Source organism: Microtus oregoni, unplaced genomic scaffold, assembly GCF_018167655.1.
Source record: "Microtus oregoni isolate MIOR12 unplaced genomic scaffold, Mior012 000017F_ref0000208, whole genome shotgun sequence".
Classification (NCBI taxonomy): domain Eukaryota; kingdom Metazoa; phylum Chordata; class Mammalia; order Rodentia; family Cricetidae; genus Microtus; species Microtus oregoni.
In genome coordinates, this window is record NW_024543076.1 from 30,628,767 (window position 1) to 30,644,761 (window position 15,995).

A 15,995-nucleotide genomic window follows, 5' to 3' on the forward strand; every position below is an offset into this window, starting at 1 on the left:
AACTGAACTTTCCATCAACCTGAAATGCAGCGTGAAATCCTGACTGAGAGAGCTCTGCTGCTTTCCACTGCTGACCACCTGGTTGTCAGAGACATAACTGAACATTTACACTGACTTTAAGGGAAGAATTTCACAACAGACTCAACACCCGCTTCTTCTGCCAGGAAACAGCTCGCTCCCGTGAATGTTATTTAATAAATTAAACGAGTAAAGTAGGTAAGAAAGAAACTTAGGACAGGACCCATAACAGGAAAGAAAATTCTCAGGAAATACGAATATGTCCTCCAGCCTTTGAGAAGGGGGAAAGACTGGGAGGCTAGGGAGGTTAGTTGCTAAAAAAAAAAAAAAAAAAAAAAAAAACAAACAAACACAACCTGAAGGTGTCACCCAGTCAAAATACTGCGCCGAGACTGCAGAACAGCAGGCATAAATACAGGCAAACTCACCAGTCCCTGAGCAATTCCTGCGATTGTACCGAACAGATCTTTAAAAAGCAAACTGTCCTCTGACCCCCACAGTCCCAGCAGGCGCTCACGCTATCCCAGTCACACATGCAGCATGCACACAGACAGACAACAATAACAACTTCTCTAAGTTCCTGAGGCATCCTCTACATCTACTCCAGATTTTCTGCTTAATTTTATTACCTTACACTTTGCTGTCTCATTTTACAAGCAAAACAATCTTAAATTGAAAGCATAAACTAAAGCCAAAAGAGTCTTTAGAAGCGTCCTAGAGGATGCTATGTTTGAATAAGCATCTGTTACAGGAGGTCCTCCCACTCCTCCAGCCTATTGGGGCGTGGTCTCTCTCCCTTTAAAAAAGTGACCACTTCCCTCTCCTCTCTCTCTTCACTTCCTGCTCCGCGCGCGACTAGACTCCCTTCCTGGTTGCGCAGAGGGCTGATGGTGATCTGTAAGTTTTTTCCCCTTTAAATAAATACCACCCTATTAATCATAATTCCAAACTGGTGTGGCATTGTTTATGACTTACGCCTTCAAGCATCCTCACACACACTCCCTAACTGGTGGTGGGGTATTCTGGGAGTTTCTGAAATCTCTAGGAGGTATAGGCTGGCTGGAATGAGTTGTTTAAATCTCTGAGGATTTGGACCTAGTTCAGGGCTTACATGCTTTCTCTGCTTCCTGATCAGAAATGATGTGAGGACACTTTACCATACACTTCCTTTGCCATGAACTCTGTCATGTCTTTCCCTCAGATCATGAGCCCAAACAACCCTTGATCTCTGAAGTTGTCTTGTTAAGCAGAGTAAACAAGCCTTTCCTCTGCTGTTGTCTTGCTGTAAGGGCTAACACAGAGGGCACTGCTCAGCCTCCTCTAACACAGTGCCAACGAGGGGCAAACTCACTCCTCATTTCTGTCCCTTCCTCCAAAACAAATGGTTTATAAAGCATGCCTACAAAGAAAGTCATGTAAGAACTGAGCAGCTCTTGCCTGAGTTGCTTTTTATGTTTGTTTGGGTTTTCTGTTGTTGTTGTTGTTTTGGTTTTTCGACACAGGGTTTCTCTGTAACTTTGGAGCCTGTCCTGGAACTAGCTCTTGTAGACCAGGCTGGCCTCAAAACTCACAGAGATCTGCCTGCCTCTGCCTCAGAAGTGCTGGGATTACAGGCCTGTGCCACCACCGCCCAGCTCTTTTTCTTTTTTATTGTTCAAATTGACAATCTCTTTCCCTCTAATCTTCAAAATCAGTTAAAAAAAATCTTGTTTTTTTTCTGTAAATAGTTCACTTAAGTGAAATTAATCTCAAATTTTCTTTAAATATTGAAAAATACATTAAAATAAAATCTTCATTCTAAAATACATTTTTTTGGACTTGTTCTCGGAGCTGCAGGCTAGAGAACTGAAAATAACACTTGATCTACCGAGTACTCTCATAAATGCTATCCTTGGGTTCCGTCTATAGGTGATAAATATTTTATGTGGCTGTATTCATTATCAGGAGATACTGCCTTTTTAAATGACTATGTTAAAGTTTACATTTTCTCGTTTATATCTGAGCACTATTCTTATTTCCTTACTGACGTTCTGAGAGGTCCTATGTGGGATTCTACCATGCAAGGTTTTACCCCTAAATAAAGTTTAGGAGATTTTGCTTCCACATTCTTATTTTTGTAACAACTTTACTGATATATAACAGACATGCCATACAATTCACCATTGAAAATGCACAATTCAGTGGGTTTTGTGCAACAGACACCACAGCCAATTCTACAGCCTGTCAATATAACAGAAGTAATCCCATGCCAACAGCACCATCTCGGCCCTGGGCAACAGTAACACTACTTTCTCTAGATGTGTTTGCCCTCCCTGGCATTCTATAATAAATGGAATTATCAGCAGACATGCGATTTTATGGCTAGCTTCATTAGTACATATAATGCTTTTGAGACTTCTCCATCTTGTAGCGTGTATCATTATTTGTTTTTATGGCTGAATAATAATCCATTGATGTTTGCAGCACATTGTATTCATCTGTTCTTCAGCCAATGGACATCTCAACTGTTTTCATTTTGGAGCTATTATGAATAATGGTAACATTACCACAATATCTTTGTCAAAACAGAATGGGATGATCTAGTTCATAGGTAACAAAGTCGGATATTTCACAGGACGTGGATCAACTGGCACTCAAGTCTAACTCACAGCAATCCACTCTGAGCACACCTACACCCCGCCCGATGTTTGTCCTCTCAGTTCCCATCACCACCTGGAACACTTCAGAAACATAATCTCAACTCAGTCTTCAACCATGACTTCGTCTGGCCAATCTGTAGGGTATTTTCAGCCTGAAATATGTGTTTTAGACTTTCCAGAAACCCAATCCTATGTATCAGGACTGAATTAAAATTTCTTAGCAGGAAGATAACCTTTGATCCCACTAACCTCTCCAAGCTTGCATACACTTATACAACACACACAAACAATATTATGTTGGGCATGGTAATCCATACCCATAATCCTATAATTAGGCAGGAGGATTGCTATGAGTTCAAAACACCCTAAGCTACATAACAAGGCTCAGAGTAAAAATAGACAGACACACACACACACACACACACACACACACACACACACACAATTAATTGTCTCAAAAGGCGACCCCCCCCCCCGTCTGCTTTGTACTTCCTACCCACAATGCTTTGCATGCCACAGAACTGTCTGTGATGATAAGAAAATGTTGATGAGGAATTAGGGAACCCCAAGAGCTCCTGTAAGTAGCTAGGATTGAAAAGTATTACTGGCAAGGAAACAAAACAGAAACTTTACCCTTGGCTATTCATCTACACTGTGGTTAAGAACTTCCACTGTGGGATCACATGGCTCACGAAGGTGTATTTGACTTGGACTTATAATGCTAGCAGCCCTCAAGAAGGCAGGAACACTCACATCTAAGCATCTGTCAACCCATCACTGACATCGCCATAAACATCCTGTCTCCCAGACACCACTTCCACATGCCCTACCGTAGAAGCCATGTAGTCTAACGATCCATCTAGATACCTGCTTCCTTCAGCGGGTTAACATAATGACAGCAGTTGCTAGAGCATCAGCATTTAAAACTGAGACTATGACCCTGAGAGTCTCTGGGAAGCCATAGAGTGCCTACTTTCACATTGAGGACAATTAAGAGAAGAGACTTACATAGATATCTAATCTACATGGGAAGTAGAAATAGAAAAAGACTATCTCCTGAGTAAATTGAGAGCATGGGGTACCTTGGGGGACGGTTGGAGAGAAGAGGGGAAAGGCAGGGAGGGGAGCAGAGAAAAAAATGTAGAGCTCAATAAATATCAATAAAAAAAGAAAAAAAAACACTAAAATAAACTACCTACAGGACTGCAGGTAAATAAGATTTCTTTGTTTTCTAGGTAATAGGTTTGGTTGAAGCATCAGATTTGGTGTACTGATTTCTTCCCAATTGTATCTCAAGCGGTAAGAAAACTGGCTCAGTCTCAATACATGAACCACATACATCCCTTATGGGGAAAGAAAACAGGGTAGAATCAGTTTTAACTACATAAATTGTTTGTGGGTTGTTATAAAATTACGATTTATCTAAGATAAATGTCTTTTCCAGAAAAATGATGAAGTTGAGCTAACTATGTACCCTCGGTGACTGGTACTCATCAATTGGATGAATGTTAAAATGAACAACAATCAGAAAATCAGACGTGCATGCAGCATCCACATTGCATGGCCTTACGACAACCTTAGGGCTCTCCTTCCGGTTAGCTATTCTGCACAGACATTTGCTTCTGGACTCCTTTTTCTAAAGGCTTCTGCATCAGCTACTCACTGCACTGGGGGTGGGTGGTATGATCGCGTGAAAGTACAGTCACCCAAGATAAAAGCATTTCAGGGGGAGTAAGCAGGAAGTAGAGGTGGCCTATGTGCTGGAGTCCTGGCACTAAAATCTTCTAAGAAAGATGCTACTAGTCACCATGAGTCAGCCCTTAAAACTTGGAAAAAATGTACAAAGAGGAGCTCTCCTGTGCTCCAGTGTCTAAGAATTGGCGATGAAGGACACAGTACCTACCAGGCCTGTAGTCAAGAAGAGGGAGTGTGTGCAGGCTGTCAGGGTGCACCCAGAAAGCCTCTATCTCACCAAAGAAGTCATCATAGCTCTGACAGAAGACAGTAGCAAAGCAATGTGGCTGATAGCACCAGAGGCCGCCAAGCCAAGAGAGCAATGTGCCTTCTCCCCGTGGCTTGCTGTTCCCGATGTGATTTCCACAACTGACACAGCAGAGCCCCACAATCTACACAGCTCTGATACAAAGGCACAGTGGCCCGACACATTCTTCAAACTTTGTTCAAGTTATTAAATTATTTAAATATCCATCACTCAAATTATTTTATTATGTGAAGATATCTTAAAATAAGTTACCATAATCTTCTCTCTTGCTAAGTTTAATGTTCTAAATATAATTTCCTATTTCTCTGTGACTCGAGGGCTTAGAATCCTTAGGTCTGATTCTGAATACATGCTACTATTATAAGCTAGTATGAGGTTGTATTAGTTGGAAGGGCATATGGAATACTTATCAAGTCCCAAACATTGACTTAGTACAAATCTGTTTTCTAAATTTCTCCATGAGGGAAATGGGTAGCTGGAGAGAGGACATCACAGCTGTTAAGAGCACTGGCTGCTCTTCCAGAGAACCTGGGTTCAATTTCTGGTAACTACACAGTGCTCACAACCATCTGAAACTCCACTTTTAGGGAATTTGATGCCCTTTTCTGACTTCCATGGCCCAATAATACACATGAGATACAGACATACATTCTGGTAAAACACATACATATAAAAAATAAAATATGTATTTTTAAAAAGAAAATACAAGACAGATACACCTCAGTTACAAAGACCAATAAACCCTGCACAGAATAAGTGCAGACTGAACAGCCCATATCGGAAATGCTTGGGACAATGGTCCACATTTCAGAGAGTTTTTGCTTGTTTGTTTGTTTTGGTTTTGTTTTGTTTTTTCTGTAGCTTTAGAGCCTGTCCTGGAACTAGCTCTTGTAGACCAGGCTAGCCTCAAACAAAGAGATTTATGTGTGTGTGTTGTGGGATTTTAGCCAATGCCTTTTGGGATCATGAATCCTAAGGCATGGTCTTGTCTGCAGACATGACTACTTAAGCTTAGGATAGGGTCTCACTCTCTTGCTCCTGCTCTCGTATGGGGGTTGGAGCAAAGGAAGTGGCTTGCTCCTTCAACCCTGAACAAAATGACTTGGCGAAGGCAGCTATATCAGCGGAGGAGTCTAAGCCACTTTGTATCACAGTGTTCATTACCCCTATTTTGTACATAAATAAATTCTTGAGAACACTTAAACTCTTCTCTCTACGTGTGTGTGTGTGTGTGTGTGTGTGTGTGTGTGTGTGTGTGTGTATATATATATATATATATATATATATATATATATATATATATATATGTGGCAGGCAGGGATGTTGCAGGCGAAGGCAGAAGAGGGCATTAAATCCCTTGGATTCAATGTTACCCAATTCTGAGTCACTTGATGTGAGTACTAGGAACTAAACTCAGGTCCTCTACATAAGTAACAAGTATTTTTAATTGCTGACCCATCTCTCTGGCTCCTGCTTTATTTAGAATATCTGCATTGACTTTATAGGGTTAGTATCCTTAAAGATCTGAAGTACTTTGAAATCTTGAAGTTTCTGAGTACCAATAGCTTCCAAGAAGGGCTGGGCACTGAGAATAAAATTGGGAAAGACAGACTATCTGCTTTGAAGGGTCCTGTTCCTGGGACCCACCAAGAATTTTTTGAGTGACCAACCATGCTATGACTCAAAATTAATACTGATGTCTTACTCTTAATTCATCAAAAAACCAAGAGGTGTCCCAAGGCTCTGAGTTAAAAGACAAAACTACCAGGGAACTTAAACACTGCACACATGTAGATCATCTTTAGCAAGAAGATAACTAAATTACACCAACCATACAGTCCACTCTTATGCAGACATGTTTTCTTGTTCTGACAGAATGAGTCACCTGAAAGGGTCACTGATGAGTTTTTAGAGCAAGTACAGAATCACAGTGGATTATCAATGCTATCTTTCAGATTCTGACACACTTGCACAAGATCTCACAGCCACCAGCCTAAGACTGAGCTGGTGCACTTTTAGTGGCTCCTGGGTGGGTTTGGCTCACCTATGTGCTTTCTAGGAGGAAACAGAAAGACATGGAGATCTGGGCTTTGCATTATATGTACTATACCAACTGACCCCATCAGTCAAAGAGGTATCAAGAGATTCCCCATTGTCTAACAGGCAGATGTTTCAACATACTGCTAAAGAGAACATTCTGTTAAAGCATCAAACGATACCATGAGACCAAATGATAACAAACATATTGTCTGATATTTGTTTGATATTTATTCTTCATACCAAAAGTTACTATCACAAATTTAAAAAGAAGAATGCTCAAAATCATGCCCTCTTGAGAGAAGCCACAATGCTCTCTGTGACACAAACCCTACCAGATGACTATCAATACTGATGCACTTCTTACAACAAAGGGTCATCAGAAAGTTAATGGAATAGGCCCGATAATACAAATGGTCACCTGCTGGATCTTCAAGCGACCTTACATGGCTGCTATTATATCTCTTTATCCATCCCTCAGAACTTAAAGACCTTGCTGTATAAACCCCAGGTAGGTACAAATTTAAAAAATGCTTTCCTTTGTTGCTTTCTTATTTCTGTCTTTCTAATAAAGAGGTGTGACCAGGGATAAGCAGACAGAAGTAAGGAAATCACAAAGAAATATTTATTAAAAGGAAATGTAGAAATACTCAGTGCCTCTCCAGAAAGCAAGCCCAGAACTGGTTTTTCGGGTTAGGTCTATGGCTCTCACATTTCATCAGTTCTTAAGAGGCCTGGAAAGGAGAGAATTTCATGGGGGCGACTGCAGCACTCTCTGACCAGATCACTGAGCTAACAGGAGTACTCCTTCTTCAGTGATGACAGATAAGGATGGATGTGTTGGTCAACAAAGGCTGCTTAAAGTATTATTAGGTTGCTACTCTAGAAAGAAGTTTGTCTCAGCCCTCTGGCAGACCAGTTAAGAAAACGGGGGGAGGGGGGATTAAGACTAACTACTTGTCTAACTGATAGAGCTGAGCTAGGAACTACTACTGCTACTGCTACTGCTGCTGCTGCTGCTGCTGCTGCTGCTGCTGCTGCTGCTGCTGCTGCTGCTACTGGGGCATTATCTGAACCTCTTGAAATAGTTATAGCCCAGACTAGAAATGAGGTGAGAAACTGAGGTACTTGGGGAGGAGGAGAAAGAGGAAGAGCAGAAAGGTAGAGGAAGAGCGGGGAGTGGGAGGTAGAAGAGGGAAAGATAAAATCTATGTGCTTGTTTGTGTGTGTGTGTGTGTATGTGTGTGTGTGAGATATGACTTCTCTCAATACAAAAGACCCACACCATAGAAATGAGAGAATGAGAGTGGATGTCTGGGTAAACAGAGAAGTGGGATATGACTAGGAAGACTAGCCTAAAGTTGGTGTCACAGACAATGGAGCCTGAAGGTAAGTATCCCAGGGGGTGTTCAACCAAAAGCACTCCACTCCTCATCCCATGTGATGTAGCCTATGCCTGATGCAAAGGAGCCTCTGCTGGCAGCTCCCATTTGCAAAAAACCTTGTCAGCTCCCTTCCAGTCGCTATTCGTGCCTCCTCAACTGGAGTCATCTACGCAGGCATGTCACCTACTCTGGAAGGACAAGAGAGATTTAACAGCCATGAATTACGAAATAAAGATTCAAAGTCAAGATCTGAAACCAAACAGTGACTTCAGAAATTGCACAAATTGCCAAGAGGTGGTGCTGCAGAGGCCAGCCTGGTCTACAAGAGCTAGTTCTAGGACAGGCTCCAAACCTACAGAGAAACCCTATTTTGAGAAAAAAAAAAAAATCAGAAAAGAAAGAAATGGCATGAATTGAGACAATAGAAGAACAAAGATTACAACTTTATTATGAATCTGCTTGAAAATGGCTTTAAAAGAAAAGAGACAGGAACGGCAGCTGTAAATCAGGTGGGAAGTGAAGGCAGCCCCTGTGTCTGTGGTGAATACTGTGGTCAGACCACAGCCCTTATCTGCGGTTCAAACCCTACTCACTAGACAGAGGAACAGAGGAAAGAATGGCATAATTTCTTATCCAGTGTAAAAGTCATCAAAAAATAAAATGTAACATAATTATGTTTTCAGTTATTTGAAAGGATTCTCCAGTTATCCCAAGAATGTAATAGTTTTCACTTTTAACATGTGTGCTTGTGTGCGCACAAATGCAAACACGACAGCCTGTACAGGCAGTCCTGCTATGTGGGAGCTGATCAGACTCAGCTGAGCCATCCTATCAGCCTCAAGAATGTAGCATTTTAAAACTAAAATGCTGAAATCGTTTTGTTTGTTTTTGTTTTTTCGTGACAGGGTTTCTCTGTAGCTTTGGAGCCTGTCCTGGAACCAGCTCTTGTAGACCAGTCTGGTCTTGAACTCAAAGATCCACCGGCCTCTGCTTCCCTCTGCTGGGATTAAAGGCATGTGCCACCACTGCCCGGCTATTCTTATTTGATGGCTGGGACACTTAATGGCTGGGACAGTAGTTTCTGATTTTAAAATGGGGCCTCCAATTTCTCATAGTCAAAGTGTAATAAGCCTGCAAACCCTCACTAGAGAGGAAGAAGGCCATATATAAAGCCAGCCTGAAATTCTGAAATGTACTTGGGGTGGAAGATTGTGTGTGTGGTGTGCTATATGGCTCTCATTATTAATCTTTACAATAGTAAAGAACTAAAGCTATGCATGTATATGTGGACAGCTGCAATAATAATAATGGCCTATAAATAAGCAGGGAGAAGGCAGATCTTAAAAACCATACTACTCTGTATAGAAATACTCACGGAATTCATATGCTTTAACTCAAGTACCTTCACATCCTCCACGGTGATCCTCAAAGTTGTAACAAGGCAGAAAGCACCTCTGTAAAAGTTATTGGGCTACTCTGACGAGGACAAGCTGCAGGACACACAACCCTATGACTTCACGACCCGAGCCACTACCAGAACGTAAAGCATGAGTGTTTTCAAATCAAGTTTTTCAGCCTCTGCTTCAAAGAGGATTCAGACAGAATCCAAATGCACTGCACACTCTGACACAAAGAATTAGCCATGTGAAGGCCGAGAGCACAATCTCGCCAAAAGTCAAAGTAGATGTTTGTTTTTCTCTCTTTTCTCTGTCTTTCTATGTAGCTATATCTGTCTCCACTTCAAAACATCTGTGAACACTTTAAGTCCCTCTGGAAACCTCACTGGGATATATAAACACACCAGGTATGTTATTCTCACCATCAGCCCTGGGAACCCTGGTGAAAATAAGAGGCTTTATCAACAGAGATGTCGGTCAAAATAATGACTCAATTAAAAAGGAACCCAAGCTAGAAAGATCATGAGCCAAAGATATCAAGTTAGTTAGAATAAGGACATATATGTCTATATATCTGTCATATACGTGCACTTCTCCCTCCTCTGCCCTCAAATACAAAAGATCAAGAGGTAAGATCAACCATCTGGCTTTTGATGAGAAGTCACATCACTCTGAAACTGACGAAAGAAGGCACTGTGGCCCAACAGAAGGGTTTTTATTTTGTTTTTAAATAAGAAGCAAGGCCAGGCGGTGGTGGCGCAGGCCTTTAATCCCAGCACTCGGGAGGCAGAGGCAGGTGGATCTCTGTGAGTTCGAGGCCAGCCTGGTCTACAAGAGCTAGTTCCAGGACAGGAACCAAAAAGCTACGGAGAAATCCTGTCTCGAAAAATCCAAAAAAAAAAAAAAATTAAATAAGAAGCAAGAAAACCAGACTGTTCAAAGTAGACATATTAAATATGCACCATTGGCTAACACAGTAACAAACTGGCCTTTGGAAGCTGTTATAAATGTATTTAAAAGATGACATTATCTCACAAGTCATTATTTTCTACAGATATTTTTAAAAGATAGACCCTGCCTGGGTTTGGTGACACGTGCCTTTACCCCAGCATTCAGGAGACAGGCAGGTTCCTATGACTTCAATGCCAGTCTGGTCTACACAGTGAGACCTCTTCTAAAAATAAAACCCAAGAACCTGACTTGGATATACACTACATGTCTCTGTGAACAAGTTCAACAGTAGTAATTAGAGAGTTAAATAAGGAATATTGTACTATGATGTAAAATAAAGAAAAACTAAGATCACTTACAGCACTTACTGAGAAAATCCAGATCCTGCTGGGCTAGTAAGGCAAAGTATATTACTGTATGTTATTAAGACACTCATGATATAAAATTTAATTTAATAAAATTAAATCAAAGAAGTTTCATAGTTCTATTCTTTTCAAACATCATAATGTAAGTCACTAAAATAGTTTTAAAATACAGTTCAAGACTATCTTATCATATTCCATTTGATAATGCAGAGAAAAAATTATTTGCTGAACTAGTAAAACTGCCAGATTAAAGAATTACTAACCAGATCAAATAGCTTTCTTAATGAAAGAGAAACTGAAAGACAGCGGCTCCCTGGCCTCCACTCCCCTTACCGAGCCACCAAGCCAACCATGAAGATCATGTCACTTCCTCAAGACAAGCTTGCAGGGTTAAGATGAAGGCCTCAAAGAGTGCTTCCAGGCAGAGGGCAGTGCTGGCAGGTTTACTACAGGCTTCCTGCACATCCCACTGAGTCACCCAGGCTGTGGCAGTCCATTCACAGAAAATAGGCTCGATGTCTGTGACACCTCAGTCCCTTCTGCTAGGTCCACACAATTGTCAGTGACTTACTTCTTGTTAAATATTTATCTAAACGGCACCCAAAATGCCAAGACTGTTGAATTGAAGGAAACAAAACCCTCAAAATCGTCACTCCGACTCTTCTAAGAAGTACTTGAGATAAGCAACTCTGTACTCTGCTCTGAAGACCTGTATTTCAGTTTTTAAACCCGTTCACTCCTCACTTGGGAACAAGCACAGTCATTCCTGCTTTCTCCCCTGGTATGCCCCCACCATGAGAATGGAGATTACGTTACATGTCTACAAGCGCACTGGTGCAGACACCCATGCACCACCCACTAAATAGTAAGCAGCAAACAACCTCCAGACAACCTACTATGTTCAAATGAGTTGTAAAACACACACTTCCAAAGCTTACTGTTAATAACTTCTTTGATTTCCTTGGAATACAGGGTCTCAAGATAGTGACAAAAATGGAAATGGAAGCAGTGCTAATGCCAAATAGTCACGCCTAAATAAACTGTAAAGATACACTTAGTCTTATGGATAACTGTATGAAGAAATGCTTTATTTCTCTTTTAATCTACATGTTGTAAGCAGCTCAAGGTAGCTTGAGCTTCACATATACACAAGAAGGTGTCAATAGAAGAAGCCTGGTAGACACAGGTCATTACAATGAAGTAATTCTAGTTCAGAATAAACTCACAGAATAGGTGCACTCCTTGGTGTTTTGGAAAGACATTCTAGAGCACTAAGCCGTCGATTCTGACCTGTGACTGGGTGGTATTAGTGCAGAGAGTCGTCCAGGTGCATGCCTGTGTGTTGGGTTGTTTAGTCAAACATCAAGTCCTCATCCATTTGTTGAAATGCAACCATTTTGTATTTTTTAATCACAGACTTCAAGAAGACTAATGTCTAATCAGACCTCCAAGCCAAGTAATGAGGCAAATTCGCCACCACTGAAGGCTGAATGCCCACCAACAACAGGAAAGGGTATACTTCACCATAAGAACCACAGAGCATTGACGGAGGCCTTGTCCTTAAACAGGCTAACCTTTCATAGCATTTAAGAGCCTTATGCACATCGTGCAGATTATTTTGTTTGTACGTACAGACTGAATCTAAGTGCACTTTAGATACTCACATTCCACTGTTTAATGGCTTCATTCAGCCCTAACTATATAAAGCAGCAGTGTTCTCCCGGGCGGTGGTGGCGCACGCCTTTAATCCCAGCACTTGGGAGGCAGAGGCAGGCGGATCTCTGTGAGTTCGAGGCCAGCCTGGTCTACAAGAGCTAGTTCCAGGACAGGAACCAAAAACTATGGAGAAATCCTGTCTCAAAAAACCAAAAAAAAAAAAGCAGCAGTGTTCTAAAGACTGAGGACGCAGCATCAAACAGACCCAGCCCCCCCCCCCATGTTAAAGAAGCCTATGTTCTCAGGGAGAGGGGGTTAGAAATGAAGATGTAAAGGGAGTATCTTAATAAGGGTTAATGAATATCATCAACACACAGTATGAATGTGTAATAGCAGCCACTAACAAAAAAGGCCAAACAGGACTTCACAACACCCAACTATCCACTAACATTGAGATTTGCTGCCAGAAATCTAGAGCAATTTTTCTTTTCTTCTACATTATGCCAGTTTAATAACAAGCAAACAATATTTTACATAAAAAATAAGCGAAAACATTTTTCCAGGCTCTAAAGTTAAAATTTAATGAACTAACTAATCAATTTGTCCAGCATGTATACTTAAGACTCTTTCCAAATAGAAACTGAGCAACAACAAACACATGGTGTTTCACCTTCAGATGTCATTTTAAGACATTCATAATGAACTTTCACAGCAGAAACATGCAGGAAAATTGGTAAGTTCTGTTCTCTTTTCATTTACATCCATCTTATTTACTTATTACTTTTCTAATATATCAGATAATGTAAAATACTTAATCTTACAAAAAGTCATCACAACATAAAAGACTCAATGCTTGTGCCTGTACAACATAATAAACTCACCTGTGCCTGTACACAGTGCAGAAGATCTGTTCATCTGAAGCCAAATCTGAGCAGAATCTGCAATATGAACAAACAAACATTAGTGAAGAGAGAAACTCACTGAGCTCGTCAGCAGGTAAGATGTTCACAATCAATACACGGCTAATACTTGTTCATCACTCCCAGTGCACAAGCAACATTCACTAGTCAGCCCTACACTGCACTGCACAGCGAGCCAAGAGGCAGAATGACCTCGGCATCACTTCTACTTACGCAGCACAGGACAAAATATACAAGGAACAATGCACTGTGAATGACAGTTCTCACAGCTACATTTCAACTGCTAATCAATGGGCAGCTCTCTCCACTAGGTTGAAGATGAATGGCCGCAGCACAGGCAGTACGGGATACCCATGGCCACTCTGGACTTCTAGGACCAGCACAGGGCCTGTACACTATAACATGCTGCAGTACATGTTTTCTGATTAAACAAATAAAATTCACATAATAACTAATGTGTCATGCTTAAGAGTTTTCCAGTACAGAACCTTTGAAAGTAAAAATTACAAAAATAAAAGTACCTATGTAGTAATTGTAGCATAAAAATGACGGAACAATTTGCTATCTGAAGAAAAGTCTATTGGAGTAAAGGGTGTACTCCATGTATACGCACAGACCCAACCATAATGGTGGGTGACAACTGTTTTGCTTCTTCTAAGCAATTAGGTTAACAGGCTGGAGAGACATCCCTGCAGTTAGGAGCACCTGCTGCTTTGTAGCGGCCTGGAGTTCAGTTGCCAGCACCATCTCTCCAGCCTGTTAACCTAATTGAGGGCTGAGAGATAGATGAGGAACAGTATTGTCTTTTATTTTGTTGATAAGTGATTATAAACATTCTAGAGGAAGCAAATTTAGCCGCGGAAGAGAATGAAGTGACAACTGTAATACTGACCAAAGGGCATTTAATATACCTGGAGAGAAAGAGAGACTGTACTTTATTTTTGTGTCAAAAGGAACCATCGGCAGCACTACTGGACTCTCACTGGGTGAGCACACGGTACAGCATCACCTGTGTTTCCATCTGCACGGCAGCTCTAGCCCATGCTGTTCCCGAGGCGTGCCTTGGGAGCAAGGTACATGGCTGCCACACCTGCAGGGTGTTCACAGAAGGTCACTGCTTTAATAATTCTATCACTTTTTGCTAACCTAACAAGAAGGCAGCGATCTGAGCCCCTGAAAACAGTTTTCCTGTGATTTCTGATGCCACACTGTGAACAGACTAGCATTAATGTTTTTTCCTGAGTCCTATGCCATGTAATTTTCTCGATCAAAGTTGCCACCAACCAAAGGAAGCCATTTCCTATTGAGCGGAGTAGTGCCATGTGTGAAAAAGGTGCTGGGCCACCTAAGTCAACTTCCGGCATTTCTGACATACACCGGAAAAGCCAACACTGGCTATTACGAAGACATCAGTGACTGACTGGCCAAAGGGCGCCAGACAACTGCCACCCTGCATGTTCCTACCGAGGATCTTAGACTGGCCCCTGTCAAGCTATCACCACTCCAGTCACCAAGACAGGCAGGGAGGCTGGCAAACGCTGAAGACATACAGGGACAGAGAAAGCTGCAGAAGGACACTTGAAATTCTTTAACAGCTTCAGTCACACACAACTATATGCCCACAGTCTATGATGTGTGGTTGCTTAATTTTTTCTATTGAGATCAAAACCTACCACGTAAAAATTAAAGCCAGATTTTTAACTTAGTGTGCTTCCAATCATAGGGTCATCTTCAAGAAAACTACACACACACACACACACACACACACATATATATACACAGATTTTATAATATATCCTAAAATATAGAGTAATAAAAACTTTAGTGAAAAGAAGAATCAATGCTGAATCATAAGACTTACATACACTGGACTAGGCACCGTTTGCCTAGCACAGGGGGTGGGGGTGGGGTGCTAGACTACCACTCTTGAAACAACTGCCTCTGCTGGACTATACCTTGTTTATGATCCCCTGCCTCAGCCTCCTGAGGCACACATTATGTCAGAAAAGCTCGATATTCTTGCTTAGTGACACAAAAGTTCATTTCATACTTGTTGAGTTGAATGTTTACAAGAGGACTAACGATACTAAATTCAAAGACTAATCTGAAAACCTAAATTAGTAGTGGTTAAGATCTTCTGAGCAAAGCATACAAAGAAAGGACAGTTATAGGCTTGGAGCTAAGCCCAGAGAAACACCAACACCGGAAAATAAGCGCAAACAAAGTAGCTAACAGGTGGAAGGCCAGCAGGTCGGGGCAGGGCATGCCAGACGAGATGCACATTGTTCCATTCCAAGAATTGAGTCCCTACCTGATTTGATAATAAGAAAGTACTGGTCCCTTTAAAACAACAGTTTTAAACAATGAGAGAAAGACAGATACGGCAAATGAAAAAGAAATAAGGATCTGAGCCCAGCAGGTGCAAATGACCATTACCATTACATTTTCTTCCTATCTACAGGGAGCTCTCCGAGGACAGGGAAAGGCAGCAGCCATCCTTGAGGCGATCTTGGGATTCACAAGGCTCAGGCTAGTTTCCCACCATCACTAGAACATGTCACATGGATAACCACACCAGGCTCCACAAAAACTGTTGACTGTCTTTAGATCAGTCATGTGGACAAT

The 15,995-nt window shown here is 41.4% G+C and overlaps 1 protein-coding gene across 6 annotated transcripts in view; it reads right to left on the bottom strand.

Moving 5' to 3' along the window:
- The window catches only part of Ncoa2 (nuclear receptor coactivator 2), a 220,002-nt gene that overhangs the window by 124,088 nt on the left and 79,919 nt on the right, over positions 1-15,995 (bottom strand). For all 6 annotated transcript variants that reach the window (XM_041667363.1, XM_041667359.1, XM_041667361.1 and 3 more), the window contains exon 2: positions 13,332-13,388. The gene's annotated coding sequence lies outside the window, so the exon portion shown is untranslated. The remainder of the gene's footprint in view (positions 1-13,331; positions 13,389-15,995) is intronic.